The following is a 27,806-nucleotide window of genomic DNA, read 5'->3' as shown; positions in this document are numbered from 1 at the left end:
CTCCTCCATCGCATCAGCCAACGGATGGAGAGAGGTTGAAGCACACTTTGACTTCTTATGTTACTTGTGCTTCTTACCTGACCGACTCAATGACTCCAAGTGGGAGGACAAAGAATTGGGACTCCCGGAGCAGTACCCAAACCTTCTTCTTGAACGGAACCGTGAATGAGACATTGGGGAGAACAACGCAGTGCCAAGTGCCGGGTCGCAAGCAGCTTTCGGGACCTCAAAACTTTCGGAGCCATGACCATGCAGGCAGGAGCATGACTTTCAGTCATGGTCGTGCCACGCACCAGAGACAAACCAGGTGTAGGTCCATCACCTACATGGCGTGGTGACAGATGTCACACGATTTGAAACCAGAAGTCTTCTTGGACATGAGGAAAAACCTACACACAAAAAAGGGGTCAATAAAATGCCGAAAAAGCCTGTCAAAAAGTGACACAGGGTAGCTCTCTTTACAGATCTGTGCTGGCTGGCGTGGAAGGAAAAGAACTGATGTCTGGACGCCGAGGTGGTGCCTATGCATGTGACACAGAGTTCGCAATGGCGCGGACGATGTAGACTCTTTCATGCGGAGTTGACAGAGGCAACCTACAGGTGCGCAGGGGGATTGCTAAAAAAAAAGAAAAATCTTCCGGAACCAGTCTGATGCCTGGAAAATTCAAAGGTAAGGAATCTGTGGCTAGATGTGTCTATCAGTTTAATTTAACTGAGGACTTTTGAAAGCTCTTACTCCTACTCTCTAGGCACGAAGAGTAGTTGTAGCTAGACCCAACATGAACCCGTGTAACAAAAAATCTTGAACCTTGACAGGTTTAATGACACTGCCTCATAACTTCTATCATCACACCATTTAACAAAGGAATTCCAATGTCTGGAGTAGGCCTTCAGGATAAACAGACCTCTGGAATTCTGGATAAAGTCCACCATCTCAGAAGAACATACCTTCACCAAGAGATTTACCCTCTTAAACAGCCAAGCCTAATGGTGAAAGTTCTTTAACATTAAGAGAGGCAGAGGAAACCCTACTAGAGGATACGGATGCAGCTCGGTATCAAATGAGGTTGAACTGCCACTTTCATCAATAGAGGACACCAGGGATGTCTGTTGCACCCTTGAACTATCAGAAGGACTAAAGCTCCATCCTCCCTGACCTTCCTCAGTACCCTGGAAATTAATGGAAAGGGAGGAAACGCATAGATCACATCCAAAGGCCACATGTAAGACATGTCATCCATTCTCCTCCATGCTTGTGCACATGGAATAATTGTGCAAAAACTTGGAAGCAGTGCATTGTCCCTGCTGGCAAAAAGATTCATTGTAGGAATCCCAAACCTCTTCTGCAACTGCAGGACAGATTTTTCAATAAAGACAACAAACTCATTGGAGGAAAGACCCAGCTCAGGTTGTCTGCAGCCCAGATCTCCCTCCCAAGCAAACACACTGCTTTCAGAGCCCTTACATTTGCCTCAGCCCATGTACAAATCTTCTGATTCAATCATCAAAGGGATTGAACTCTGAAACCTCCCTGATGGTTCACGTATCCTATTACAACTCTGTTGTCTGTTCTTATCCAGACCTTATGACCTATTAGATGGGATGCAAACTCCTGCAGGGCTGAGTGAACTGCTTTGGGTTCCCTGAAGTTCAAAGAACAGCATGCTTGAAGTGGGGTCATTTCTTCGGAACTCATGATTCCTCCAACAAGGCCCCCCATTCCCAGCTTGCTAGCATCTGTAGTTATCATCTCTGTGCGAACTACATGAAACGGAAGACCTTTGGTTAGGCTGTGTTCCCCTAACCGCCAGTCCGATGTCCTCTTCACCTGCTCTGAGGCAGGAACTCAATAAGTGTCATCCTGTGAACATGGCAACCAACGGGCTAGTAAATGATTGATTAATCTCAAGGCAGGACATTGATTGATGCAGCCATCAACCCCTGTAGTCTCAACCACGGGCGGAGAAACTGACTCTAGAAAATCTAAGATCTCCCTACTTAACTTCTCTCACAGCTGGTGGAAACAGCTGTAAACCTCTGTATTGAAATGGTCCCTTATAAAGATCAGATCTTGTGTTGGATTCAGACATTACTTTGTGGTGTTTAGTGATAGGCTGTGATCCTGGAGAATGTTGCACAACTCTTGGCCTTGTAGAACTCCCTTAGGTAAAGATGAAGAAGGAATGAGGCAGTGATTGAGATATGGAAATACCAGAATTCTCCCCCAATGAATGACTTCGACCAAATGAGCGAACACCTTAGTAAATACTTTTGGTGATGAAGACACCCTAAATGGAAGTAAAGAGAACTGGTAATGCTGCTCATTCACGCAAAACCTGAGGAACATCTGGGAGGTCCTTGAACATTTTTGCAAATAGCCAACTAGTCCAGTGATTCTAGTATATCCCCCTGTTTCAAGAAACATAGAATCTCTTGCTATGTCACCATCTTGAATCTTACACGGGACATGTAAGAATTGACATACCTGAAGTTTAACAGTGGTCTGCATTCCCCTGAAGCCTCTTTTACCATTTAATAAACTCCCTGGTGGAGAGGGAAATTGAGATCCGTCCTATGAGAAAAGAACTACCCGCGTAAGGCATCTTTCACTAGTTACAGGCAAATGTGGCAATTCCCTTTAGATTTACATGTTTTCCATTTAGATTAGGCTGGGTGTTCTGATCTTTCATGGTTGTATCAGAGCTATCAGGTTTCCATGCATGAACAGGTTATCTAGTTCAGATTTTTCGTTTCATTTAAGAGTTTGTAATCCTCTTCCTCCCAATATCAATTAAGGACTACAAGTGCCAGGAAGCAAAGAAAAACTAGAACAGTCTGACCCTATAATACATTGATCTGCAAAAAGCGACAGCTGGTACACGCTGGCGGAATACCTTGCATAAGTTGAATAATATTTTGTGTCAAGTATCAACCTTGCATGCACATGATGAGGAAATCCTATCTCTTCCAAACTGAGCCTGTGTCATTTTCGTACACCACATTGAAAGTGAGCGAGGAGGGCTGTCAAATGAAACACAATTATTATAAGTGACAGAAAATGATAAATGGTATCATGATGTTGTGTGTCAGGGCCCCAAGGAAGTACATTCAAAGCAGAGCAAACTTGCAAATTGTTCTCCATGAAACTCCAATAAATTGACTCAGAGGAAGATTACAATAAGAATGTATCATTACCTGTAAGAGAAGACAAGTTGTGTATACTCTGCAGCAGAGCATCTTTTTTCAACTGAGTTTTTGGCAATTGGGTGTATCAAAAACAATGGCAGTGTGAAATTGAAAACAGTTCTGTAGTCCTCTCCGACTATCTTCAAGACCCAATGGTCTGAAATTGATGACTTCCAGGCCTCTAGAAAATGCAATATCTGACCTCCCGCCGGAATGTCCTTGTTGTCTATATAGTCAGTATTTTGACAGATCCAACCTCACATTACTTGGACAGGGACTTGTCTGAGTCAGGGACCCTCCACAGCTACATCCTCTTGCTTGAAAGGACTGGTTCAATTTGCCATGCAAAGTCGGTCCAAAAGCTCTCTTACTACCACAGAATGTTTCTCTAGGAACTTTTGGTAGGGCTAAAAGCTTTCTGTCCTCAACAGAGCACTTAATCATCTCCTCTAGAAGTGCCCCAAATAGTTTTGCTCCCAAAAAAGGAATCTTCATTAGTAGAGACTTCTGAGAGGCATCTGCCTACCAATTTGTAAACCACATTTGCCTTCTAGCTTGAACAGAAGAACCCAGTGCAGCTACTTTTGCATTCAATGTGTCACGAAATGTCTGATAACATTCCTAACTGCTGTTTCATTACAGCAGGAGTTAGGGTGATATCTGCTCCCAGCTCAATGAACTCTGCTAAGCCTTAAGCAGGGGTTGTATCATATAAGATGAATAGGTGGTGGCCCTCGTGGCAAAATTATCAGCTACATAAGTGCGCTTCACCACAGCATCTGCCCTTTTGTCCACAGGATTTGGCGGCGAAGCGTCTTCCCAAATGATAGTCTTCATGACGCTAGACCTTCCAGTAAACCATCACCTTTAACTGATATAGGATAATCAATAGCAAAGTTCTGTATAGGGTATCTTTTTGCTAAATGTCTGGGAAGGGTAGTTTTATCAATCTCCTTCCACTCATTACCCACCATCTTCTTTATAGAGGCATGCAGAGTTAGGGACTGTGGTTCCTTTTTCTGATACTGTAAGAAAAAGTAATCATTCTCCTCTGCCACCAAGCTTTCAGGGTAATTACATATTGCCCTTTATATGCTGCAGCACTTCTTTCAGTTTTTGCCCATACACATATCTACAATCAATATCCTCCTCCTCTTCCGGCTGGTCCTCACTAGTAGAGAGATCCAAGGGCTTCTCAGGTGAACGAGGAGACGCTCTTTTAAAGTTAGGAGTCACCACTACCTGAATCATCTGCTGAATTAGTTCCAGAGAAGATGAACCAGCAGTATGTTCTTGACCCCCCTCAATATTATGGGTCTTGTCCTTGGCTTTGCCTGAGCACTCCATGTTGAGTCTGGCACAGCAACACGGAAAGAACAGAGCCCCAGAGATAGTTTCTGCGTCTTACAGCTGCCTGGCAATGGAGCAGATGGGAAAAAGGAGTGTGGCCCATTGCCTGACAATTAAACGAGCAGTGGGAGATTACGCGCTCACACCACCCTCTGCCTCACGGCCTGAGATGGAATACTGCTCTCCCAACGAGGAGCCCAAGTAAGTCAAATTATCCACAATAGCAGCATATAAACTTTATTCACTGGGAGCCCCATAGTGCTGGGCCTTGTGAAATGTTAAAAACAGTTGGTGTCACTCTGCGCTTTAGTGCAAAAGTCCACCACTATAGCAGGACCTCAGAAGGGTTTATCACTTTTTTACAACTTTTTTAAATAACTTACCTGAAAATTGCTTGAAGGTACTATTCACATAAACTTAAAACAGCAGTAGGAAAGGGTGGTACCTTCTTTTGTGTGATGGAAAGAGAAGGGAAATCGGCCATCATGGGAGAGGGATGGAAACAACTAGAGCGTTGATTTTGCTTTAAGGTTCTGTCCATAGGAGCTATTGCTCACTTTAGTACAATTGTTGGGAGGAAGACTAACAAGGACGTAATATAGTATTATGTGATGCAACATATGCTCTGGTGATTCCCCCTACAAATTCTGCATCAGTGGAGAAAGTACATATGTCAGGCTGTAAATGGATCATTTTACAGGAGGAGGGAGAAAGTGAGAATATTTGACAGACTTTTAGCTAGCAGATTTCTTCCATTTGCACAGTCACATAACACTCATTCACACACTCCAGCCACAAATTCAACTTTGGAGGCAAGTCTTGGGCTGGGACGGGAGAAAACCTTGCCAAATCTAGCATGAATTGGGTGTAAGAGAGGAAGGCTGTGCACTGCTTAATTTAAACCACTGGTTTCCGGTGCTCAGCACCGGCACTTAATTGCCAACACTTTACCTGTGACAGACTGCCACATGGTGGTGCTGTTTGTTTTATTTAGAGATGAGTACGACAGCAGTTGTTGATTAATTCACTATACATTAAATATGAGTACTATCTGTCACCCAAGCCATTGCTATAGTTTTGGGGCCTGGAATCGTCTGAAGAGCTGCACTTGTAGGAATGCGATGTTAGTAGGTGTGTTTGTACTGTAACCGGCAGTGCTGGTCAGGACAATAGCTGGTGCAAACTGCAGTGTCCTCCTGACAAGGACCCTGGCACGTATGTTTTTACAAATTTAGCACTGGTGGCAGTGGAAATGACAGCCATGCCTCAGGCAAATTTCTGGCAGATAGATAGGGTTGAGGTAAAATATTTCACTTGTTAGGACCATCCTTGCGAAGGGGGTGAGGTTGGGGCACAGCTGCTCACAAGTCAAGTGTGCCTTGTATCACAGAAAGGGGCAGCTGAGAAATCAACTTATGTCTCTAAGGTTTGCAATATCTTTGTAATTATTGAGTAAGGCGATAGATGTATATAATGCATTTACAATGACGGGATACACTCACATCTACATGAGTAATGCAGGGAGAGCAAGGCATTTATAGGCTTTCATGTACACACTCAGGCCAACACACTTACAAGCACACCTGCATTCAAACAACGAACACTGAAGCAGATTGACAACTTACATCACAGATAGTAAGCACACCTCAGTGTTCACCTGGAATGTACCCCGCCAATGCTGATGCAGTATCTTGTGTGTGTGCGCGTGTGTGTGCACGTGTCTGTTCATCTGTTTGTGAAGATTGCACTGCAGTTGCCTGCACTATACCAGTTCTGCGTGGGAGAGAAGCCCAGGTGGCGCGTTTTGTGTGTGGGACAGACGCATCCACTGCTGTTGCCTGTGCTATACTCGCCCTCTGTAGGAAGAGTAACTCTGCACTCCCTTGCATCCTACAACGATTGCCAATGCCAATTCTGTTGACTTTGCGGCAAGAAACAGCAGCCGTCCCTCTGGGCCAGGGCCTTGGATGTGAAGGGAGGGTGCTCTGTGGTTTCGCTCCTGGCCTGATGCTATAAATGACTGCGAAGTCATGACATTCAGACTCTTGTTTCTCAAATACACCCAAGCTCTGGTTTTCTTCTATCTTTACCTTTTCATCTACATATTGGTAGAAAAGCTGTTATAAATGCCTCGAGGTGATCGAGTAGTCTGGTGTGTTTTCAAATATTACTCTGAGGGGGTTGATAAAAGGACACAATGTTAGGCCCACAAGTTAGCAAAGATGTGGCTTAGAGCAGCATATGTGGGTTTCTCAGAATTTGCGAGCCTCGTGGTACCTTTCAGCCCCAGCTACCAGCTAATACATCGAAGGCTGGCCTATCGATCAGGCTGAGCACACTTCAGCAGTACAGGCTTGAGTTATGACCGTGGCCTCTTGTGAAATCAGATCAATATCCACTAACTGTGGCTATAAAGAAAACCATCAGAAGAGCAAGATGGACACTAAGGAACGAATGGTGTCACGCAATGAAATGATGCACTTTATTTAGGGTGCCTATAAACAACCCACGTACTATGCGCAGATTGTGGGGGTGTCTTAGATGAAATGGTAAAATGAGATGCGTGCGTATCAAGTAGAACAAGGTGAAAAAACTGCAACATCTGCTAAATAACACAAGATAAACTGTGCCACTTTATATGAATTACAATATTCAAGGCCATTTACACAGCACAGTTACTGTCTTCTAGACAAAAACAATAAAGCCTCATACGACCACAATTATAAACTTCAACCGTGATAAATTGCACACTTTGCACATTGATAAACAATTATTATGACAGGTGTTTTGTTTGTTTTTGCATAATCGCGGCGGCCATTTCTGCGTCTGCGCTTTACAACCGGGAGCAATGGCTCCTGCAGGTCCAGATCCCACATGCAGGACGGCCCACAATGCATCTGACCACCTCGTCTCATAAACCACGCGGGATTAGTGACGGAGACCTGGTGATGACATCAGGGTCTCGCCCATTTATCCACATCACTCCTAGCAACGGAATCAACAAGTACAGGTCTTAAAGGGCCATCTCTGTCAATACACAGAATGGCATCAAGATCTCCAAACTATGGTAGTCTCCGAATTATGTCATCTGCTCGCAGTGTGCATGCGCAGTGTGGTCCATCGAATACGTACTCCATGTGCTTGTGCGCTGCAGGCTCCCTGTTGTCAGTCCTGGCAGCACTGAACAGGATGTGCAGCAGACGCACATCAGGCTATATTCATTTACTCATGCGCCAGCCTCCAACTAGACTCAAAATATAAATGAGGTGGCCTAACTCAGCGTCAGGGCTACTTTGAGGCATGGGAGTAAAGTCCTGGTACATGCATGTGAACAAGATTACCTGTAAAATGCTGAGATTCAGTACAAACGCAGACAGAGATGAATGTGTTCGGATGTACATAATATAGTAGAATGTGACTTCTCCAAGGTGACCTAACAGTGCACCAATGTTGTGAGGATGCTTGGGTGTTCCTGTCTAGCAGAGAGAGCAGTTGGCTTAATCAAAAAAATGCATGATGCCTCTTTACAAAACACTGGTGTAGGACTGGCTCTAGTTCTAGATGTTACATATTGAGGATATGAATAGAAAATGTCACTCTGAGGTGTGAAAACCTAGACACATGCAGTGCTCCAGGCGCAAAAGAGGGTTAACCTCCAAGAATGCAGTAGGCAGGGGTGGCTTCTCCATTTCAGCGGAGGAGTGGCACCCCACTTAATTGCCCCCAGAAATGCCCCAAAGACGGAAAAAATGGTAATCAAGTTAATCCATTCCCATTTTATTTTCCATCAAGCTGTCCTTAACCGAGTGTCGGGATGGGGCGGGCCTGTTGGGTGGCAGCAGTGGTGGGCTTCCTGTGCACTGGTTTATAGTGCGCATGTCCCTGTGGCCAGCCGTCTTGCAATGGCCACCCTGACATGGGCACTATAAACCTCCCAAACCAGCTTTGAGAGCCTGCAGAAGCCTACAATGCCGAGGGAAGCTGCTCCCTCCGATCCTGGCACTGCTCTGACGCTGGTTGGTTAACAGCATCAGAGCAGCGCCAGGACTGGTTAAGCTCAGCTGGACGTGACGCCAGGAGGAGACGACCGGAGGAAGGAGGACGAGTCTCCGGAACGCATGGTAAGTACCTTTTTATTTATTTCATTTACGCATTTTATTTTATTTATGTATTTAAAAAATATATAATTGACACATTTGTCTGTCCCTCCAATCACCATACTTGCCAGCCACCACTGGCAGTGGGGGGACAATTAAATGGCACAGGGGATCCTGCAGTAAGAACCAACTTCTTCCATTTAGGAAGCTTCTGATAACACTGCATTTCTAAATGCTCTGTTCAGTATAAATGTTGGAAATGCGATTGTCATTATGTTGCACTACGCTCTTGCACACATTGGGCCTCAGCTCTATGTACATAAAGAAAACAGTGGAAAGCTGAGGAAATACACATGAAAAAAGGCCTGGGATCCCTGAAATCCTGGATGAAAAATATGGTGGAAGCAAGGGTGGTAAAGGCATGGATTCCCCCATGAGTAATAAAGTCTGGGGCACATATAATTGCAGAATATGGTAATCCCTGTATAAAAACCTGTCTCTAATTTTCCTTGTTACAGTCGAGTTGTGATGTCTGTAGTCACCGGTAATCAAAAATGGTGTAGCTGCTTAACTGTAGCATGTTACATTTAAACAAGGAAAACATGAAATGGCTTTTCCTTCAGAAAGATTTTTCTAAAAAGGAAAACTGATCAGCAAACAGGGAAAAATTATGTTTCTTGCCCAAGTTATAGGTCAATATGGGAATTTTAGAGTTTTCCACATGTACACAATTTGAGCCACATCATTTTTTAATCTGATTTATATTAAATTCATTCTAACATCTTTTTTGCAAAAAATACTATTTTTGGTGTATTTAGGTATGCAGTACAGATTCTGATATTATTATTATGATCTGCAATGATCATGAAAGAGCAAGACAGCAAGGATTTGAGGAGTTTGTAAGGGTCATGGCGTGACCATGTGTTATAAGGAATAAATTACCTTCTGATGTAAATTAAAGGATACTGCAAGTCACCTCAAACTTCCATGAACCTTATAAAGGAAATTGGATTTTTGCCTTGTTCCTCTATTTGGTCACAGAACACCTTGTGACTTACAATATCCAGCGGTGGCTCCTTTGTTAAAGGGGAGGAGCGTCGATCCACTGCTCTCTCAGCAGTGCAAACATGAAAAATAAAATGATAATAAAACAATGTTATTATCATGTGACTTTTCATCACAAAAAGCCAAGTCTAGGGTGGGGTGGGATCATCCTGAAGGACAGCAGAAGGGAGGAGGAGTGGTGGGCACTGTAAGTGCGCATGTTGCTTTGGCCAGCCATCTTAGGATGGCCAAATCGACATGCGCACTTAAATTTCTTCAACCCAAACTGTGTTGCACAGCCGGGTGGAGAACAGGCACAGGCTCCCAGGCCCTGATTGAGCGGCAAACCAGCCCGCTCAGACTAATCCCAGAGCTTCTCTCATGCAGGGTAATAGTATTACCAGTATGAGAGCAGCGTCTGGATTGGCATAGGGGAGTCTGGGTGCATGTTCATCAGCACATGGACTGCCGGGAGTCAATAGGAGCAGAGGAGCACCAAGGTGGCGGCTGGTAAGCAAGTACTCTTATTTTTTGGTTGGTTTTTTCCTCCCCGCGCTGCCCCATGACTTTTTCATTAACAGCAGCCACTATTGACAATACCTTATAATGCATGGAAGGGGGGTACTTTATCCCATATATAATGTCATGTGTAAACAAGCACAAACCTCTGCTACAGATTGTCGATGGACAAGCTCACGATAAAGTAGTTGATATAATAATGTGTTAGGAAAAATTTTGTTATGTTCATGGAAGGTATGTGGGTATATCAACGGCTATGCTGATGTAAAAGGCCACTTGGTTCTACCTTAAGTAATCGTGTATCAGTGTGACATGACAAAGATCTTTACTTCGAGATACTACTCACCACCAAGCATTTAGTGCTACGAAAGGACAGTATATACCATCTGATACACAACATGCAACTGTGACGGGCAGTGTCACCCATCAACATGAATCCTTGTACTGCTACTGTCAGCACTTTGGTACGAAGAAGGGACTTAATGTACATGAATGCAGTCCACATGCAATAAAGCCATCCCCTTTCACTGCCGGCATCAAATACTAAACAAATATTAGCGTGCACAGTACCCAAAGTAGACCAGCATTTAGCTTATCTACTTTTGGGAATTATGTTTTGGGCAACAGAAGGTATCCTTAATATAATGACACCCAGATATGCCAGGGAGAGACGGGAGGCTGGGGCGGTGGGGTGTGTCCACACCTACAAAAGTGCCTTGTGAGAGATGGTAAGAGACCAAACAGTGCCCCTTCCTTCAAATGGATTAATGCAAAATGTGAAGGGTTGGGTGCAATTCCACTGGCGGGTGGAGTAGGATTACTGTCTGTAATCTCTCTCTGCCCAGGCCATTTTGCGTATAATATTTACCACCCACTCAGTGTATGATTGTTATTCTGCTGTAGGTAAGGGTTTTCAAAATTGACCAATATTTTCGAGCTACAGTATGTATACATGTTGTGAAAATGAAATGTATTATGCAAATTGCACTAGGACAGTTGCCTATGTGCAATCAGTACACAAGGTATCCCCTCGTGCACAAACATCATGTGAGAAACCACCACAATATATAGGTTATATGTCTGCGTGAACAACTGTACTCACAGTATGACCGAGGATGCAAAGTCACATGAGTTGCCTGCTCAATGTGTTGGGCAGTCATTTGGCTTGAGGTCAGGGATGGCTGGTGTTCAAGGGCAAAAGGGGCGTTGCTCTACCATCAATGGGAAGGAGAAGTAAATTCAGGAAGCTCGTGTTAAATAACACAGATTACATATTTATTTTCGTAGGTGAGGGATTGCTGCTAGAACTGGAGAGCCCGGAGCATGTGTGGAGCGAGGAAAGCCTCGCCCTGCAGGCACAAGCCATAGCAGTGACATCACAGTGGTGGGTGGTGGAAGGATTAACAGTGCTAAATCTGTTTCCATTTGGGCGTTTATAGCTCAGGCCCTAGGTGAAGTATGAAGAACTCCATTCAAGTAATGGGCAGGAGTGGAGCAAGCTGAAGAGGACAAGGAAGGAGTGAGTGGTAACCAACTAAGTGTGGACTCCCCCTCCTCCACTATCACCCACGGCTGGTTTGCATTTCAAATCTAATGGGGAGGCTGGAGGAGGATTCCAGAATCTCTTGGGCCTGGCTTTCAATTTCATTAGGAAAAGTGTCCAAAAGCAGCTGGGCAGAGGAAGAACACTTAGTCTTCATCAGCTCAGCCGAATAATTAGTGAGTGTTTCCATGTTATAAAATGAGGCCTTGCCATTGGCTCTCATGCTGCAGGTCATTACGCTCATTCAGGAATGCATCCCCCCCCCCCCCAGGATGGGCAGAGATAAACAACCAGATATATTTGGAGAAAGAAACAGGTCTTCCCCTCCCCCTCCCCCTCCTCCCTAGGATGACAACTGAATTGACGAGAGACCCACGGTGGACACGTGCTCGTTGACACTTAATTCTCTTTTCATTCTGTTTTCGTTTTCCATCTGTGCTGAGAACACATATTATTGATTGAAAAATTAATGTGAAACTGTTTTTATCACCAAGTTAAATGGTTATGGAAACGTGAAACCGGAAGTGCAACTGTGTGTTGTGTTTCAGTCATTAATGGGAAATCGCAGCACAAATGGAAGTAACAAGCAGAGAACAATGTAAAGGTGTCCATGGTTTCCTTTTAAAGTATGCGACAATGTGACTGGAGCAACTACCAAACAGCAAACATCTGCTAGTGTGATTGTTACTGCAGTCATGGATGGCTTACGTTGAATGAGCAAGCCACACAATATGAAAGAAGTCCTAAGCCTCGGCCTATCTCCCAAGCAGGAAGCTTATTTAAATGTCTCTCTTAAGAGAGGAATTGTATTTTCCACAAACACGTTTTTAATAATTTAGTTCCAAAAGAACTCTTTTAGATCAGGGCTCTTTTTTCATATTAGATGGGTCAGGGGTGAGTTACAGCCAAGACATTTTGAAATATATAAGTGGCTCACCACTTTCAAATTTCACCAGCCACCACTGCTTGAGGTATGCTGAGGTATCAAACTCTGACAAGATACCTACCTAGAGTATTTAGCAGTTGTCTCTGTGGCATTCTCTTCAAACCAATTTCATGCGTTCAACAATTATGCGAAAATGATAAGTTTAGGTAAGGAAAATTGTGTGAAGAACATAACGTCCAATGAAGTGGTTAATTTGAGCCAGTGGTTTCGGTGCTGGTACTGGCACTTAATTGTTAACACCAGCACTTATTACAGTCTGCCACCTGGTGGCGCTTTTAATCTACTTTAGAGATGAGCAGCACAATAGTTGTTTATTATTCAATATATCTTAAAAATTACTAATGCCTGCTGCACAAGCCATTCTTATAGCTTTAGGGACCTGGAGTAGTCTGAATTGTCACTTGTAGGAAGGAGTGTGGTGGTTAGTAATTGTGTTGGTAGAATCACTGGTAGCGCTGGAAGGGTCAATGGGTGATGAAAGCTGCAGAGGCCATCTGGCGAGGGCCCTGGTACTTATCTGTTTACAAATTAAGCACTTGCCCCATGACCCATTTTCCATGTGCAATGCTGCCACGATATTTGCCAAAACTTGAGCAGTACGCTCTCTCAGCCCTCTGCTGCGTTTTAACAGTTCTTTAGGGTGAACAACCGTCCGTAAATTTCACGGACCGTCCGTTATTTTGGCATGATATCCGTTATCATTCCTTTTAAGGACACCATTTGTCCATAATCTTGGGGATTGCAGCAACCTGTGCTGTTCCCCTGGAGAAGCCCTAATAAAAGATTAAATGCTATTGCTTTCGGGGCCAGCTCGCACTTCTCAAACTGTAGAGGATGAGGCAGCCCCTCCTGGACTTCACTCAGACTGAGGACTGGCCCATAGTCATTCTGACTTAGGCTGATTGTCACATACAGAATGACAATGGGCCCTTGGGTGGTTGCAGCAGGGGGTGTCCGCCTCCTCTTGCATGTGCCTAAAGCATGGCATTCTGCTGTTGATGAGGAGCCATGCTGGAAGCATCAGCAAAAATCTGAATGAAAGTAGACCAATGTTTTTATGAACTCCTGCGAGTTATAAGGTGAAGGTATTTGTTTACGTTGCATTAATGTCCTACCGAGTGCCATTTAAAACACGTTTCATGTTATTAGTCATCCAATAGAAAAACCTGACTACTACTCCGTTCAATAGGAAAAAAAACCTTCTAGATGTGCGCTATACACTGGACTCTTTCTTCCGAGTAATCTAGGAAAAAAAGGTTCAAAAATCCACATCTAAAATGTAGTTGGACTCTGGCATATGTAGGGTGACCTATGTCAAAAGAAAAGGGTTTTCAGCAGTCATTGACACTATATTCAACATGTCATCTGTACAGTTCATAATATAGAACACCACAAGATGACACAAGTCAGCTAAAGTTCACAGGGTTGACCTACAGCTGAATAGGTACATTGACTGAGATATTAGCTATGCAAGTTTTACCTGCATTCTCCATGCTGAAAAACTGAAGTGCACAATTGTCTCAACCAAATATAAACTTATTTTGACCTTTACTTATGTTCGTTGTCTATTTACTTACTTATATACTACTGCAGTACATCCCCTGTGTCTGTAAAAGTACCCTTTTCCCCCAAATTGTTGTGCTGAATGTTGACCCTTTGTCCTGAATTTGCACCCATGCCAGTTGGTCACCCTACAGTTCTTTACCATTCAGCTGTGAGACGCTGGGAGTAAGATACGCAAAACCTAATTGTGCTTAATTTCGCAAAAACATAATAGTAAAATCAAGCAAGTCAAATACAGTGGTGGAGTCAAACAAATTGGAAGGTTATGAAAACTCTTGTTTGAGCAGCCAGCGATGCTCAAAATTCGCTATGAGCCGCTGAGTTCCATACCTGTGTTTACTCTGCACGTTCCGCTCTCCTTCCGCTGGCGGTGAGACAGTGATGAACGCATCCTGGCTGTTTACAGTATTAAGATAATCCCGCGCTATATTTAGCCGCTTCTCCTGTGCGAACACACCATGCAGCAAAGCAGGCTTCTCCTCGCCCGTGAAGCAAACCGGAAGTGGGCTGCATTGAAACCGCTGCTGCTGTTTTCACAGCCACGCTTCGTCCTAATGAGTGTTTACATATGGTGCATAATCCGGTCAGGGAGAGCTTGTTATCGAAAGGGCTCTACGTCCCGTTGAATTTAGAAACGCTGGGAAGCCCGACGCTGTGCCCGAATCCACCGGAAGTGCAACATCCTGACAAGCCAAATGTTCAATCGAGCGTATAACACTCAAATTGCAAGGAACATACAAAAATATCAACACAGAAACCATTTGCCTAAAAGAAACGGCTCGGACTAAAATGAAAACATTTTCCAGGATTTTATTTCCCGAGATGGTATAATAAAAAAGATAATTATTGTTGAACTGGTGGTCGCATTATATTTGTAGAAACCAATGGAACTATTTTTGCGTGGCAGAACAGAGCATTTACAGATAGCTATGGGGTGGGAGGGAACGCAAAGAATTTCCATAAAGAAGTTCTATCAATTGACATAGGACTGAGGCTTGGAAATGCCAGATTCCCGATCTTCCTGCTGTGCTCAACCAGTGGTTATAAATGATGCCCACAGTTTCAATGCAAGAACCCTCTGGAAGGCCAAAGAGTGGAGCAATCCACTGCACATGCATATGGAGAGAGTTACTTCTGCCTGATGTGGACATGGTGCCCTGGATCAGAAGCTGGGATTTAGCACTGGTGGCGTCCGGTGTGACAATCATTTTTGGTGCCCCCATGCCCCCCCTTGGATTCTCTCAATTCCACTGGGCATAAGTGCGCCTCATCTCTCCAATCATAAGTTATTGCTAAACACAGCTCCCCCTGAGGTCAGCGCACCCTCCACAGGTCAGCGCCCAATGGGGCCGCACCAGTCGCACTGCCCTAAAGCCAGCCCTAATCAGAAGGGTAACAATAGCAGCAATAGGAAAGGCAATGCTTGAATGAGAGACTTACAAAATACAATACTTCTGACTGTACAACATTAATACCACTAAATAACAACACCTAAAAGCACTATATAATTACATAATAGCACATCTGTTTCTGAACATATCAATATATTTATGTATATATGTACTTCTGCGGTATTTCTTTAGCGCTAAGCTAGCCAAGACCAAAAGAAGCACTGTGCATGGTCAAAATCCAGCATAAAGTCAACAAGTGATAGGAAAGGTAGCTCGTTTTTAGAATGTTAGTCTATTGTGATGTAGTGTTCTTTAAAGAGGTGCGTCTTCAGCTCGTTCCGAAATTGGAGCAGTGTTGGGGCGGTCCTAATGGACACAGGCATGTTGTTCCACATCCTGAGTGCATACATGGAAAAGGCTTGCTGGCTTGGTTTATTTCTTTTTTTACATTTCTTAGTCTCCAGCCTAATTGTGTCTATAGGTGTGCCCAGAATCCCCAGAGATAGTGAGCTTATCTGCAAGATGACCGCAGTGGCTGTTCGCGATGGCTTTGTAAATTATACGGGTAGTTTTGAATGTAGTGCAGGCTGGCAAAGGGAGTCAATGGAGTTCTCTCAGGATGGGGTGATGTATTCATATATCTTCAGACCATGGATAAGATATGTAGGAATCTGGGTTGTTGGTTGAGGGGGTGTGAAACCCTACTCAAGCAGCAACCACAATTCTTGTCATTATGAAACACAAGAAAACCCCAATTAACCTGTGTTTAGCCCTCTGGTAGCTTGGGACAAAAGCAGTCAGGCTTAAGTTAAAGGCAATGTGTAAAGTATTTATGTAGCACTCAAAAACAGTAAAAAGTGAAATCACAACATAAGAAAAGTCCCACACCAATGTAGATAATAGAGTAACATTTTATAAATTATTTGAGACCAAAACAATACAAATCCAATCAGTAGAACCGGAGATAAGTAATTTCAAAGATTTAAGGTAAGTATAGACCCTAAAAGCACAAAGCACCACTCATAGCTATCTGGTTGTGTGAGACTGAATGAAAGTCACGTGGTCAGACCGACTGCAATGGAGCATGGGCCGTATACGGGGAGCAGGTTAGTCCAGCGGAAAGAGATACCTTCAAAAGTCAAGTGCAAAGAGTTCTGTACACGGTTGACGGGGCCACAAGGAGCAGGGAGAGCGGCACAGCCAGTCATCGATGTAACGCTTAGAGAAGGCTGGGTGTTACGGACAGTTGTCGTTGTAGCATGAAGATCCTGTGAGGCGTCGTGGACGGCAGTTGCAGGAGATTTGCATTGGCAGTCAATGCGGGCTGTTGGTGCTGTATCAAGTAGCGCACCTCTCGTGTTGCCGGGCTGGCGGCCGCTGTGGCACAAAGCGTTGGGGTGAACAGGCCTCCTTGCAGTCACGAGGAGCCCAAAACATCAGAATCTCACATTTTCTTGGGGAAAGTTCTCAAATTATGCCTCACCACGGGTCCAGGACCTGAGAGGCACCCATTGGGGATCAGGAACTCACTCTAACAGAGGCCAGCAGGGCTCAGGCAGGTCTAGTTGCAGATCCAGGCAGCAGGTCCAAGCAGCAGGTGAGCTGGGCAGATACAGAGGGGGGCTCTGGAGCTTAGTATGTCCCTGTTGGTCAGAACAGGAGGTCAGTCAGCTGACCCTTGGAATCATTTCAGCCTGGGATGAAAGTTGCAGGTCCAGTCTTCCTTCTCAGCAAGCAGGGCAGCAGAGTAACAGGGCAGCAGGGTAGTAGTCCCTCTGGCAGCAGAGCACCACAGCAGTCCTTCTGTAGTATCCACAGGTCCAGAGGTGTATGAAGAGTTAGGTCTGAGGGTCCACTCTTTATCCTTGGTGCCAGCTTTGAAGTTGGAGAAGTTTCTAGAGGGTTTCACCCTCAGAAGTGCTTGATATTTCCTTCTTCCCTGCCCTGGCCCCAGCTTGTCTGAGGGCACAAAAGATTAGTATCAAACCCTTTGTGAGAGTGCTCAGGCAGAGGCTTTGTGATATATAAGTGTGGTAGGTGACAGACCCTCACCCCTATCAAGTCAGAGATGGCTCATCCTGTCAACACCTTTTCTTCCTTTGTCTCACTGGGAGCAAAACACAAAGACCAACTGCCAGCTGCACCTAGTCATGTGACCCAGGATACAGGCTAAAGGGACCAAATGGCTAGGACCAACAAATGCCAACTTTCTAAAAGTATAAATTTACAAAGCAAGCGTGACTGATCACTTGCCCCTACCCGCACTGCGAAGTGCAAAACTGAGTTTGCTCAATTAATCAACGCACGATCATACACTAAATCATAATCTCATCTTTTTACACAAGAACACGATTTTATATGAAAAAATAAGACCTTGTAACCGTTACATATTCATCTTAACAGTTTCTGACATGTATTTTGCATATTCAATCAGCAATTCAACATAAATATACATGAAATAAATGAAAACAAAACATTTGGCGTTAATTTTCTTGTTGACTTTCCCAATGCATTTCGAGGTGAAATATATCTTCGTCAGGGGAACTGTAAGTAGAAAAATCGAGTTAACAATATCAAGTACACAGAGGGAGGAACATAACTCTAAAAAAAAAAAAAAGGCCATGTACAAATGAGAAATCCCTCAGTTTGACTGTGTCATGAGTGAATAATAACCAATAAAGTGAAAACACACCCTCACCAGTGAGACAAAAACCTCAAATATATAGATGCTAGTAACCCAGCATATCTCAAATGTTAATGTAGACTTACTCACTCAAAAAAAAGTCAACTCAGTTAGAAGCCAACTCTGAAGAAATACCGAATGACAACTGCAACGTGAAAAAAAGAGTCTGTCAACATGCAATGAACTGCAACCTGTTTGGTAATAGTCATAGAATCACTCCTCTCCTGTTAATTACCTGGCTCAGCATTCATCGCCAGCGTCTAAACCACTTTCTATTAATCCTAATACAGGCACCAGATCCAAAGAGTAGTACGGATGCTGAAAAAAATATATAATTTCAACATTACAGAACCCTTTGTATATAGTGTAATAGTGTCACAAACTGAATGATTCCTGTGCAATAAACATGAAGCTACCTACCCGTATACAAGGTAGCTTGGAAGCAAACAGTTGAAAAACGCACACCCACCGCCCAAAACTCTCGACGTGAAAGTGCAGTGTTGACCCAAGCCGGCGAGCACCAGTTACTGTTGTAGCATACCATCATCATCATAAATACTTTATTTCGGTTCATTTGTAGACCCATAAAAGTACATATACAATACAAGATACGTAACACAAATATAAACATATTTCAGATAAAATGCCAGATAGTGAATACTTGCACGTGTTGCCATAAAATACAACAGAACCAGGGATAAAGGCATAAAATAGTGCAAATACGCAAAGAGTCATTGCTGGTCCATACAGATTCTTAGTTTAACTGTTAGTTTTAAAAATTCCTTCATTTGAAGGATACAGTCACTGTGCAAAAGTTGTAGATACATTAGTGCCGGTCTGAATTGAGTAAAATCAAGTTTTTTTAAAAGGGTCACCAGATAGCGCTTACGGGGGAAGTCATAAAACTTACATAAAAATATCAAATGCAGCATATCCTGCGGAGACTTTCCGTCGCAGCCGCAGGGTGCTGCCATTTTTTTAAAAATATCTATTTTTGGTCGGATCAGCAGGTGATGAAAGAGGTTTAGCCTAAACCTTGTCAGCAAAAAATTTTCATGGGTAGTCAGTGAGCCAGACAGGTACGGTTCAATTGTTTCACAAATTTTCAGCATGGAAAATTTCCTCACGCTTTGTTTCTGGAGCTCCACGCATTCCCTCCGGGACCTCCTATCCATAAGGAAGGCCCGTTTGATGAGCTCCAGATCCCCTTGTACAATTTTGTTCGGGTGTTCAAACAGTTTTAGTCGACCTAACCTAGAAAAATTCGATTTCAAATATTTGATCCAAGGAGTACACAGTATCTTGTCCCGGCCCAGAAAATCCCTCAAGATCAGGTGCGTTAATGGTATATCCTGGTTTAGCCATAATTTAAGCCAACAGGTCAGGGGACGTAAGGAGAACAAGTCACTTAAGTATTGCACCCCTAGCTCTTCATGCACAACAAAGTTAGATGTGCCTGTGGGGACACATAAGAGACGCTTCAAAAAAGAATTGTCAGCAATCTGCAACTGCTCACCAGCAACATATCCCCAAATTTCGCTGCCATAAATTACAGTTGCCACTGACTTTGCGTTATACAGTTTAAGCATGGCACAAATGGGTTTTTTCCCGATTTTGGCAGCAAAGTTAAATATCGAGGCATTAACTCTTGCGAATTCTCCTTTCTTTTTTAAAAGTTGCGGGGCCCAGTTAAGTTTAGAGTCGAAGAGAACCCCAAGATAGGAGAATGTTTTCGTTAGCGGAATTATTGCTTCATTAATTTTAAATGTAAAAGTCCTCCTTGATTGCTGCCCTACTTGCATGACAAAAGATTTAGAGTTGTTGACCATCAAATCTCTATCTATCATAAATGAGTTAAAAGCATCTAGAAGTGATTGCAGGCCCTTTTCCATTCTTGAAATTAGAACCGCATCATCTGCGTACAATAAGATGGGAATTCCCCGCCTGCCTACTCTAGGATAGTCGGCCTGGACATTCTGTAACACGCTATCTAGCTCATTAAGGTAAAAATTAAAAAGAAAGGGGGCCAAGATACATCCCTGACGTACACCTTTACTGATATTAAAATTATTTGATACACACAATTCTTGAGAATATCTCACATTAGCTCTGGTATTGTTGTGTAAGTCAGTCAGAAAATCGACCACACCGCTTTCCACCCCCTTCTCCCTCATGGACTGCCACAGCTTTCCCCTGTTAACACAGTCGAAAGTTGAGGACAGATCCATGAAGGCGAGGTGGATGGTGCCCTTCTGCGCTACAGTGTACTTGTTTAAAATTAGGAAGAGATTAAGACACTGGGTGATTGTAGAACGACCTCTACAGAATCCATACTGTGAATTGGACATAATATTATTCTCCTCTGCCCAATCAGAAAGTCGCTGCAATAAGATTCTGCCTACAATTTTGACCGTAGAGTCTATTAAAGAAATAGGTCTATAACAATGTGGGCTGCCTTTGTCCCCTTTCTTAAAAACCGGGACAATTGTAGAGACGCCCCATGATAGTGGACACCCAGCTTTCACAGCGGCATTAAAAACAGATTCAAGTATTGGAGCCCAAAAGTTAGGCTCAGACTTATACAGGTCCGGAGGGATCCCATCTGGACCTGGTGCCTTACCGGCTGTTAGCCCCACAATTCCATTAATAACTTCACCACGATTGAAGGTAATTATTTCACCCCCAACAGAGGTGACCGGACAGGGAGGTTCAACTACCGAGCTACAGTACAGTTTCCCATAGTGTGCCTCCCAGGCCTCCTTAGAAATGTGACATTCCTGGCCATCACCCTGCTCCTGAGCCAAAAAAGGCTTCCTCATTACTGCCCAGAATCTAGAGCTACATTGCAGAGTAAAAGGGTCAAGTAACTCGCTCCATGCCTCTTCCCTAAGAAAGTCCTTATGTCGAGCAATAGCAGTTTTATATATCTTTCGACAAACCTGGACTTCTGCCTTTATCCTAGGTTTAGCTGCCAGCGCTATTTTTAAATTTCTAGCGGCTTTTGAACAGTCATGGTTAAACCATTTGGGTCCCTTAGTCTCCATCTTCTTTGCTGGAGCTGACAACAACTTTGAGACCTTATCCGCTAAGCTTTGAAAGGCATTGAGGACGTTATGTGGCTGAGCACCATCTTGTATACAAGCCCAGATGTCATCTGCACCTGCAGCTTTAATCTCATTGGACAGTAAGACTGGGGTGATTTGAGACCATTTTAGGCGACGTCTTCCATCTGTCAGACTCACCCTACCTGAAGAGGTATTCGTACCTTCCTTTGCTAACCACGGACCCGTCATATGTATAGTGAGGGGGTTGTGATCACTGAACTCACTGGCTTCAATGGTAAAGGAATCCACAAATGACTGCATTAATGATGATATTAATACAAAATCAATAAAAGTACCCCTCCCGTGCCCCTTAAAGGTCGGTATCTCAAAACACACAGTGGGGTCAGTCATAGCCATAGTCACCATTAAGTCCAGGTCGTTAAGCATATCATTTAAATGTTCCCCCTCATTTGTGTGTTCAAAGTGAAAATCAGTGATTCTGGGACAATTTGAATCTGTAATACTATTAAAAAGAGGATCCTTGCAAGGATGAACATTAAAATCCCCCATGATCATAAGGTTATGTACACAATCCTTCATGGAGTTACTTACAAAAACATTCAGAGCAGCTATCTGACTATGAGCTAAACAAGGATTAAAAGCATTATAAAAATTAACCAGACCGGCCAGACAGTTTTCACCCTTTAATGCTAAACCAATGAGACCAGTACTACTTGTTGAAATTCTGCGTATTTTACAGGATAGAGCAACCGAGATGAATATGACCATGCCCCCTTTAGGCCTGCCCCTTGCTGTTGCTGATGCGGGGACATAATAAGCCTTAAATCCTTCAAAAAAATGGTTACAATCAGTGGACCAGGTCTCCTGCAAGCAAATAATTTGATACTGCTTAATAAACCTAATCCAATTGCTATCCTCCATCTTAGCACCCAACCCCGCAATGTTCCACGAAATAACATTATTTTGACTACTATTTGGCAAAATTGGCTCAGCACAGCCCATGCTCCCCTTTTCCTGACCCGCAAGTTCCTCACGTCAATCACAGGATTCTATACCTGAGAGGGTGTCAAATCTGTTGTGTGTTACAATATTGAACCCTGACCCACACTGCTTGTCAGCATTGAGCAAGTATGCGCCGTTAGTAAACGATGACTGAATAGGAGTGGGGGGGTCGAAAAAACCCAGAAAATGGTGGGGCTTTAAACAAATGGGTATAAAAATAACCAAGAGGACGTACACTTATGCCGTTCCCATTGTGGACTAAGGAAGCTGCTCTCAATAAAACTGTGGCAACATGCTGAGGATGCTTAAAATTGACTATGATACAGTCACCAGCTATTGATTTCCTGGATGTACCAATCCAGCTCACCCTCCTGGTTGACAGTATTTGGTCAGCAAATATAACTGGAAACCCACAATTTTTGTTCAGCCATGATACAGTTCTATTTTTCAATGTATCATGGTATTCCTCAGTTGGCTGTTGAGAAAGGCGCTCAATGGGAGGAACATTTATAAGAACAGCCACATAAGTTGCGCAGTCTGGGGGAAGATTAGCGTGGCAATTTTTCTTAACATGCATGAAAGTTGACGGGCCCTCAGAGGCTACTATGGCCTTTTTTTGCTGGGTGGGTACAGAGGTAGACGCTAGAGGGGCTAACTCAATTACAGGTATTGGTTGAGTAAATTGCTGAGAATTTATTTTACCCGAACCCTGTCCCTCAGCGTCCAAACGCTTATCCACCATCTTAGGTCCTTCTCCCACTAAAGCCTGGTATGTTACTAGAAGGCCACCCAGTCTCTCCACTTCTGATGCCACCGTATCTAGTTTAGAAATAAGGGGTTTCATCAGCTCTGTGAATTTAGCCTCTATCTTAGCTTCTATGGTGCGAGTTAGCAGAGCAAACTGCTCCATTAAGTTAAACTTTGTGCCTGCCATATTTAAACTTTCCTGGCAATCTGTAGTAGCCCTAGTGCTATTTGGGGCAAGGTGACTTTTATCTGCTCTTTTTTTGCTGATCTTCCACCCGCATTTGATTTGTGCCTTTCTACATAGGCGCACTGGCCTGGGGGAAGTTGGTATCTCTTCTACGACTGAATCAAGGCTTGTATCAGGTGCGGCATCATTTAAAACAGCGTGCACTTGTACTGCTGCCGAAAAAGTTCCCCCAGCACCTGCCCCCAAAGTATCAGATGCAGGCTGGGCCGGCAAAGGGAAATACACCTCCTCATGTATGGCAGGATAGTCGCCTTTACCTAGTGAAGCCCTGCGCTCATTATTAATTTGATTCACCTTTTTCACCAGGAAGTTATCCATGGAACCTAGGCCAGATGCAGTTTTATCGATTTTAGATTTGGCCATGATCTCGCTTGCCTATAGATCACAGAGCACAGCTAATAACTAATGACCAGCATGCATAAACACAGGTAGATTAATATACAAACAAATGTTAACAACTCACTACAGCACATCGATTTGTCCAACAGGTCCAGGGTCTGTGGCCCAGCCCAGCCTCCTCTGGCCTCTGAGGGCCACAGAGGGCCCGCCCTTTGCCCGGGCTTAGCGCGGCGCCGCCCGCGCGCGTCCCGCGAGGCGGGAGGCGTTCCCTTCTCTTAAGGCGCCTCTGGGCGCGTCGATGTCGTCAGTGGTGCGCCGGCCCCTGTGGCTGCTGGGTGATGTGGTCCCCAGCTGCTGCTGTTCTCCTCCGCTAATGCTGCTCAAGCCGTTTCCCTCACGGCGCTGGGGAAAATGAGGCGTTGCCCTCACGCCGCGACCAGGAAATGCAACTCTGTGGGCCCCAGGAGCGTTCGGCGCTCCCTTCTCTTGAGGCGCCTCTGGGCGCGTCGATGTCGTCAGTGGTGCGCCGGCCCCTGTGGCTGCTGGGTGATGTGGTCCCCAGCTGCTGCTGTTCTCCTCCGCTAATGCTGCTCAAGCCGTTTCCCTCACGGCGCTGGGGAAAATGAGGCGTTGCCCTCATGCCACGACCAGGAAATGCAACTCTGTGGCATACGTTTTCTAAAAAGAAAGCAAGTTGTCACTAACACCTGAAGTATCCAATAATACTGACCCGTGCTCACTGAATTGAGAAGGCGAAAGCTCTTCCCTTATCATATGTGAAGACTTAAAAGTGCCGTTCGGGCAAGGCACCACCCCCCACTAGGGATACTCCGTGTTTTAATCTGCCATAGTCCACGGTTAGTAATTGATGTTGAAGCAAATGAAGCTTCTGCAAAAATAAATCAAATCGACTGACTCCCTCTCAGATGAAGACCTCCCCTGTTACAACTTTTGCCTGGAAATGAAATCTACCTCTTACCGACGAGAGCTCAGACGTAGACACTCCGTTCAACTTGCTTTCTTTTTAGAAATCGTATGCTACAACAATAACTGGCGCTCGCCGGCTTCGGTCAACACTGCACTTTCACGTCGAGAGTTTTGAGCGGTGGGAGTGTGTTTTTCAACTGTTTACTTACAAGCTACCTTGTATACGGGTAGGTAACTTCATGTTTATTGCACAGGAATCATTCATTTTGTGACACTATTACACTATATACAGAGGGTTCTGTAATGTTGAAATTATACATGTTTTTTCAGCGTCCGTACTACTGTTTGGATCTGGTGCCTGTATTAGGATTAATAGAAAGTGGTTTAGACGCTAGCGATGAATGCTGAGCCAGGTAATTAACAGGAGAGGAGTGATTCTATGACTATTACCAAACAGGTTGCAGTTCATTGCATGTTGACAGACTCTTTTTTTCACGTTGCAGTTGTCATTCGGTATTTCTTCCGAGTTGGCTTCTAACTGAGTTGACGTTTTTTTATGTGTGAGTAAGTCTACATTAACATTTGACATATGCTGGGTTACTAGCATGTATATATTTGAGGTTTTTGTCTCACTGGTGAAGGTGTGTTTTCACTTTTTTGGTTACTATTCACTCACGGCACAGTCAAACTGAGGGGTTTATCATTTGTACATGGCCTTTTTGTTTTGAGAGTTATGTTCCTCCCTCTGTGTACTTGATATTGTTAACTCGATTTTTCTACTTACAGTTCCCCTGACGAAGGGATATTTCATCCCGAAATGCATTGGGAAAGTCAACAAGAAAATTGACGCCAAATGATGTTTGCATTTATTTCATGTATATTTATGTTGAATTACTGATTGTATATGCAAAATACATTTCAGAAACTGTTAAGATGAATATGTAACAGTTACAAGGGCTTATTTTTTCATATAAAATCTTGTTCTTGAGTAAAAAGATGAGATTATGATTTAGTGTATGATCGTGCGTTGATTAATTGAGCAAACTCAGTTTTGCACTTCACAGTGCGGGTAGGGGCAAGTGATCAGTCACACTTGCTTTGTTCATTTGTCTAGTCAGTCAAGAGGTTAGCCATCTCTTTCCCACCCAGCACGCCTTGACATATGATTTGTTAAAAATAAAACAGGCTTCAACAATACATCAGTAGGTGTGCGCAGTCCAAACCAATATTTGTTTAGAACTTTCTAAAAATGGCATTTTCAGAATTGTGATTTAAAATCCAACTTTATCTTTAAAGAGGGGTTTAATTACAATTCTTTAGACACCACACTCGACATTCCTACCTGCTCCCAAAGATATCACTTATTAAATGTAATATGTTAACCCAATGTTATCCTATGAGAGAGGTAGGCCTTGCAGTAGTGTAGTGAAAAACGAATTTAAAGAGTTATTCACTCTCGGGACATGTAAATCTCAAAAGTACATATCCAACATTTTAAATACACTTCATGCTGCCCTCTGAGCTGTTTAGGGCCTACTCTAAAGGTGACTTGTATGTATTGAAAAAGAAGGTTTGGGCACGGCAAATGATTTATTTTGCACGGTTTAAACAGCAGTTTAAAACTGCACACAGAGGCAGCAATGGAGAACCTGAGACCTGTTTTAAAAGGCTACTTAAGTAGGTGGCACAACAAGTGCTGCAGGCTCACTAGTAGCATTTAATTTACAGGCCCTGGGTACATTTAGTACCACTTTACTAGGGACTCGCAACTAAATTAAATGATCCAATTGGGCATAGGCCAATTTTACTATGTTTAAAGATGAGAGCACTTTAGCACTGGAAAGCAGTGGTAAAGTGTGCAGAGTCTTAAAAGTCAACAAAAACAGGTTCCAAAAACAGGAAGGTAAAGGCAAAACTTTGCTGATGACCCTGCAGAAAGGGCCAAGTCCAACAGATATGCTGCAGCACGTAAGATGCTCTTAAGAGGTGCCAGAGTGGCGTCTGGAGTAAGGTGTTACCACCATCCAGATGTGCGAGTATGAGGGCTTGAACAGCAGTTCTGAACTCGCTTTCTAGAAGAAAGAAATGTTTTCACTTTTTTTTAGAAGAGAGAGCTGGTACCATGCTTTGTTTTTTTTCAATGTGTTCCTTGAGGGTGAGGTTGGTGTTTCGGTTGAATACAAGTGGCTTGGCATTCAGTGATTGTTGGGGTTTGAAACCCTCAAAGTTCATGCCATTGAGCCATGTTGGTACAGTTCTGTGTTTGCTGTTCTTGGTATATAACAGGAATTGTGTCTTGCTTGGGTTGAGCTTCAGGCCTAGGTCAGATGACATTCAGGCAGTGATTGGGGAATGTCTGAAAAAGAGAAGACTTTCAGGTAGATTTGTGTATCAACAACATATTGGTGAATATTGATGCTGGTATGTTTGAGAAGAGCACTATGCGGTTCCATGTAGAGGATGAAGATGACAGGGGAAGTTTGGAACACTGGGAGAATCTGCAGGTGGGTGGGACCTTTGGAGACCTTGAGGTGCCAAAAAACTGGAATGGCTCAGAAAAGGAGGTGAGCCAGAGAAGGAAATTGCTGGAAAGTTTCCTTTGAGACTCTTAGGGTGCATGTGAGGGTGGGATGGTCAACTACAATGTAGGCAGTTGAGAGGTTCAGCAATATCAGGAGGTAGGAGTCATCTTCCTCTGTGGTCTAGAGGGTATTGTCTACAATATATATGGTAGCAGAATCCATGCTACAACGTGATCTGAAGCCAAACTGGTAGTCATGCAGGAGATGTTTATCAATAATAGGCTTTTGGCACTGAACATAGACACAATCAGCAAGGTCTTTAGAATACCAGAATACAAAAGGCTTTGGCATGCACCTATATGTTTTAATTAGGGGTGTGGATGTTTACATAGTCAAACCAGTAAATAATACTACATTCATAGTTGACTCTTTGGCATATAAAATTACATCTGTCACATTATAGATGAGGTCATAAGCAACATTTTCTGTGTGAGTTATGGTTTGCATGGCTGGTGTGTGCGTTATAAATTATGGTCCTAACAATAACTTGTGAATATTTGTGTTTTTGGTTTTAAATCATAACCATACTTTAACTTTGTCCTTTTCAGAGAAAAAGTATATATATATGTATATGT

General features: G+C 43.6%; 1 protein-coding gene across 10 annotated transcripts in view; it reads right to left on the bottom strand.

Annotated features, from left to right (window-relative positions):
- LOC146821629 (synaptosomal-associated protein 25-like) overlaps positions 1-27,806 on the bottom strand; it is a 491,673-nt gene that overhangs the window by 233,768 nt on the left and 230,099 nt on the right. For 2 of the 10 annotated variants that reach the window (XM_085612673.1, XM_085612674.1), the window contains exon 1: positions 14,579-14,734. The exons of the other annotated variants lie outside the window; for them this stretch is intronic. The gene's annotated coding sequence lies outside the window, so the exon portion shown is untranslated. Of the gene's footprint in view, positions 1-14,578; positions 14,735-27,806 lie in introns of those variants that run through there. 10 annotated transcript variants of the gene reach the window in all.

The sequence above is a fragment of the Triturus cristatus genome, chromosome 6 (genome assembly GCF_964204655.1).
Source record: "Triturus cristatus chromosome 6, aTriCri1.1, whole genome shotgun sequence".
NCBI lineage: Eukaryota > Metazoa > Chordata > Amphibia > Caudata > Salamandridae > Triturus > Triturus cristatus.
This window is presented reverse-complemented; position numbering and strand designations above follow the sequence as displayed.